Below are 5,467 nucleotides of genomic sequence, written 5' to 3'. Positions count from 1 at the left end.
TTTCTAAAATATTTATAAAATTTATCCCTTTTTTCAAATTTTTTTTAAATTTATAATTTAATATAATGAAAATAAATTAACTATAAATTAAATTATATTTTTTTTTTTTTATAAATTTAATTGAAGTCATTAATATTAATTTTACTTATTAAATTTTTATAAAATTAATCCCTTTTTTTAAAAATTAAAATTTATATATTTTAAAATAATTTTATTGATAAAATATATTTCATTTTTTAAAATTTTAAAAAAATAAAAAAACATCACCTGCTGGTGTATTTAGCTGGTGAATTCACCACCTTAATTCACCAGCTTAATTCACCAGCTAAATTCAGCTGGTTAATTGAGCTGGTGAATTCACCAGCTGGTGACTATAATTTTTTTTTAATTTTTTAATTAAAAAAAATTAATTTAATTAATTATTTTTAAGTTTATGTATATAATATTTATGATATTAATCCCTTTTATTGTTTTTTAACAATTAAAATTTAATTAATTTAAATAAATTTAACTTATAAATAATATTTCATTTTTTAATAATTAAAAAAAAAACCTCATCAGCTTGTGAATTGAGCCTGTGAATTCACCAGCTGGTGACACTTATTTTTTTTTTAAATTTCAAATTAAAAATTAAAAGTAAATTAATTTATTTATAAATTAAATTTCAATTTTTAATAATTTTGAAAAATAAAAAAAAACCTCATCGGCTGGTGAATTGAGCTAGTGAATTAACCAAATGAATTAACCAGCTTAATTCACCAGCTGGTGAATTGAGCTGGTAAATTAGATTAGATCAAAATTTATTGCATTAGACATATGTAATACATCACCAATTTGTCTTTACAACAAGTCAATAAAATAGCATAATAAAACCTCCAAAAAATTTTAACTATAACATTCAATAAGTGAGTAATTGAGGGAGCGATTGAGGGAGCTCGCACGCCATTGATAATTTGGCGGGGGTGGGCAAGCATTTGACTATCCCACCTCAAATACTGCAGGGGAAAACCACCCCCGAAAACCCTGCAGCTGAGTCTCACTCTTCCAAATTTAGGCATTCAAATTTACATGTCCAATATTCATTCATCATATCATAGTATTGACACTTCAGCATTACAAATTTGACACTTTTAACAAAGTTGCCATAGTCCTAAACCCATACCCCCTAAACCCAGATTAACGTAGATGGCTCATTCCTTTTCACATTAATTTTATATTTATTTTTGATTAAATTACTGGGTGACCTTCAAATCTTCCTTCCTTGCCTTCTCTCTCTTCCTGACAAACATCCTCAATCCCTTACAAAATTTCAAGGGGTGCCTTGGCCTGTTTGTCCCACTCGGCTCGTCGTCCACCTTTTTCTCCTTCGCTCGTCTCCTGTTTGAATCGCTTTTAATTATTATTTTTTTAATAGGTGACGTTCCTCTGGCCCTTCTTTGGTCTTTCAGCAAGCCATGCAAGCCCACCGAGCAGCAACATCATTTGCAAAGCGTGCCTCACTTTCAATCCACCCTCAACAACCCACGCACATCGAGTAAAGCAGCCGGCTTAATATTTTTGTAAGTAAATTTTATATTTATTTTCTATTTAAATTCTAAGTGACCTTCAACTCTCCCATCTATGCCTTCTCTCTCTTCCTGACCAACATCCTCAATCCCTTACAAAATTTCAAGGGGTGCCTTGGCCTGTTTGTCCCACTCGGCTCGTCGTCCACCTTTTTCTCCTTCGCTCGTCTCCTGTTTGAATCGCTTTTAATTATTATTTTTTTAATAGGTGACGTTCCTCTGGCCCTTCTTTGGTCTTTCAGCAAGCCATGCAAGCCCACCGAGCAGCAACATCATTTGCAAGGCGTGCCTCACTTTCAATCCACCCTCAACAACCCACGCACATCGAGTAAAGCAGCCGGCTTAATATTTTTGTAAGTAAATTTTATATTTATTTTCTATTTAATTTCTAAGTGACCTTCAACTCTCCCATCTTTGCCTTCTCTCTCTTCCTGACCAACATCCTCAATCCCTTACAAAATTTCAAGGGGTGCCTTGGCCTTTTTGACCCTCAAGGCGCTACGTCCGTTATTTACGCTTTAGCATGAACTATGCTGAAATCACTTTTAATTTTTATTTTTTTAATAGGTGACGTTCCTCTCGCGCTTCCTTGACATTTCACCAATCCTTGCATGCCCACGCACCAGCCCCATCATTTTCAAAGCATGCCTTGCACTAATTCCACCCTCATCCACCCCCTAAACCCAGATTAACGTAGATGGCTCATTCCTTTTCACATTAATTTTAGATTTATTTGTGATTAAATTACTGGGTGACCTTCAAATCTTCCTTCCTTGCCTTGTCTCTCTTCCTGACCAACATCCTCAATCCCTTACAAAATTTCAAGGGGTGCCTTGGCCTGTTTGTCCCACTCGGCTCGTCGTCCACCTTTTTCTCCTTCGCTCGTCTCCTGTTTGAATCGCTTTTAATTATTATATTTTTAACAGGTGACGTTCCTCTGGCCCTTCTTTGGTCTTTCAGCAAGCCATGCAAGCCCACCGAGCAGCAACATCATTTGCTAAGCGTGCCTCACTTTCAATCCACCCTCAACAACCCACGCACATCGAGTAAAGCAGCCGTCTTAATATTTTTGTAAGTAAATTTTATATTTATTTTCTATTTAATTTCTAAGTGACCTTCAACTCTCCCATCTTTGCCTTCTCTCTCTTCCTGACCAACATCCTCAATCCCGTACAAAATTTCAAGGGGTGCCTTGGCCTGTTTGTCCCACTCGGCTCGTCGTCCACCTTTTTCTCCTTCGCTCGTCTCCTGTTTGAATCACTTTTAATTATTATTTTTTTAACAGGTGACGTTCCTCTGGCCCTTCTTTGGTCTTTCAGCAAGCCATGCAAGCCCACTGAGCTGCAACATCATTTGCTAAGCGTGCCTCACTTTCAATCCACCCTCAACAACCCACGCACATCGAGTAAAGCAGCCGGCTTAATATTTTTGTAAGTAAATTTTATATTTATTTTCTATTTAATTTCTAAGTGACCTTCAACTCTCCCATCTTTGCCTTCTCTCTCTTCCTGACCAACATCCTCAATCCCTTACAAAATTTCAAGGGGTGCCTTGGCCTTTTTGACCCTCAAGGCGCTACGTCCGTTATTTACGCTTTAGCATGAACTATGCTGAAATCACTTTTAATTTTTATTTTTTTAATAGGTGACGTTCCTCTCGCGCTTCCTTGACATTTCACCAATCCTTGCATGCCCACGCACCAGCCCCATCATTTTCAAAGCATGCCTTGCACTAATTCCACCCTCATCCACCCCCTAAACCCAGATTAACGTAGATGGCTCATTCCTTTTCACATTAATTTTAGATTTATTTGTGATTAAATTACTGGGTGACCTTCAAATCTTCCTTCCTTGCCTTGTCTCTCTTCCTGACCAACATCCTCAATCCCTTACAAAATTTCAAGGGGTCCCTTGGCCTGTTTGTCCCACTCGGCTCGTCGTCCACCTTTTTCTCCTTCGCTCGTCTCCTGTTTAAATCACTTTTAATTATTATATTTTTAACAGGTGACGTTCCTCTGGCCCTTCTTTGGTCTTTCAGCAAGCCATGCAAGCCCACCGAGCAGCAACATCATTTGCTAAGCGTGCCTCACTTTCAATCCACCCTCAACAACCCACGCACATCGAGTAAAGCAGCCGTCTTAATATTTTTGTAAGTAAATTTTATATTTATTTTCTATTTAATTTCTAAGTGACCTTCAACTCTCCCATCTTTGCCTTCTCTCTCTTCCTGACCAACATCCTCAATCCCTTACAAAATTTCAAGGGGTGCCTTGGCCTTTTTGACCCTCAAGGCGCTACGTCCGTTATTTACGCTTTAGCATGAACTATGCTGAAATCACTTTTAATTTTTATTTTTTTAATAGGTGACGTTCCTCTCGCGCTTCCTTGACGTTTCACCAATCCTTGCATGCCCACGCACCAGCCCCATCATTTTCAAAGCATGCCTTGCACTAATTCCACCCTCATCCACCCCCTAAACCCAGATTAACGTAGATGGCTCATTCCTTTTCACATTAATTTTAGATTTATTTGTGATTAAATTACTGGGGTACCTTCAAATCTTCCTTCCTTGCCTTCTCTCTCTTCCTGACCAACATCCTCAATCCCTTACAAAATTTCAAGGGGTGCCTTGGCCTGTTTGTCCCACTCGGCTCGTCGTCCACCTTTTTCTCCTTCGCTCGTCTCCTGTTTGAATCGCTTTTAATTATTATATTTTTAACAGGTGACGTTCCTCTGGCCCTTCTTTGGTCTTTCAGCAAGCCATGCAAGCCCACCGAGCAGCAACATCATTTGCTAAGCGTGCCTCACTTTCAATCCACCCTCAACAACCCACGCACATCGAGTAAAGCAGCCGTCTTAATATTTTTGTAAGTAAATTTTATATTTATTTTCTATTTAATTTCTAAGTGACCTTCAACTCTCCCATCTTTGCCTTCTCTCTCTTCCTGACCAACATCCTCAATCCCGTACAAAATTTCAAGGGGTGCCTTGGCCTGTTTGTCCCACTCGGCTCGTCGTCCACCTTTTTCTCCTTCGCTCGTCTCCTGTTTGAATCACTTTTAATTATTATTTTTTTAACAGGTGACGTTCCTCTGGCCCTTCTTTGGTCTTTCAGCAAGCCATGCAAGCCCACTGAGCAGCAACATCATTTGCTAAGCGTGCCTCACTTTCAATCCACCCTCAACAACCCACGCACATCGAGTAAAGCAGCCGGCTTAATATTTTTGTAAGTAAATTTTATATTTATTTTCTATTTAATTTCTAAGTGACCTTCAACTCTCCCATCTTTGCCTTCTCTCTCTTCCTGACCAACATCCTCAATCCCTTACAAAATTTCAAGGGGTGCCTTGGCTTGTTTGTCCCACTCGGCTCGTCGTCCACCTTTTTCTCCTTCGCTCGTCTCCTGTTTGAATCACTTTTAATTATTATTTTTTTAACAGGTGACGTTCCTCTGGCCCTTCTTTGGTCTTTCAGCAAGCCATGCAAGCCCACCGAGCAGCAACATCATTTGCAAAGCGTGCCTAACTTTCAATCCACCCTCAACAACCCACGCACATCGAGTAAAGCAGCCGGCTTAATATTTTTGTAAGTAAATTTTATATTTATTTTCTATTTAATTTCTAAGTGACCTTCAACTCTCCCATCAATTTCAATTTCAATTTCAAATATTCTTTATTTTGTTAAGCATTAATTTGCAGTAGCAATAATACTTTTTAAAATGAGTCAAGATACAGAGCATTGTTCAAACGATAAAACTCGTTTAAGTCATAGAATTGGTGTTGAAGTACAAAAGTTTTCACTTCCTTCACAAGTTCCTCGTCATTTTCGAGGTTTTTCAGATTCTTTGGCAGCGCATTAAAAATTTTTGGAATCATATAATTAGGGTTTTCTACAGACTTTTTG

General features: G+C 37.9%; 1 long non-coding RNA gene across 1 annotated transcript; it reads left to right on the top strand.

The window, feature by feature from the left end:
• Nucleotides 1–3,574: 3,574 nt before the first annotated feature.
• On the top strand, nt 3,575–4,828 carry LOC132195405 (uncharacterized). Its single transcript, XR_009441639.1, has 3 exons — nt 3,575–3,713; nt 4,287–4,431; nt 4,646–4,828. It is a non-coding gene; the product is annotated as an uncharacterized LOC132195405 (long non-coding RNA).
• Nucleotides 4,829–5,467: the final 639 nt, after the last annotated feature.

This window comes from Neocloeon triangulifer, unplaced genomic scaffold (genome assembly GCF_031216515.1).
Source record: "Neocloeon triangulifer isolate White Clay Creek 2 clone unplaced genomic scaffold, ASM3121651v1 ptg000009l, whole genome shotgun sequence".
NCBI classification, from domain to species: domain Eukaryota; kingdom Metazoa; phylum Arthropoda; class Insecta; order Ephemeroptera; family Baetidae; genus Neocloeon; species Neocloeon triangulifer.
This window is presented reverse-complemented; position numbering and strand designations above follow the sequence as displayed.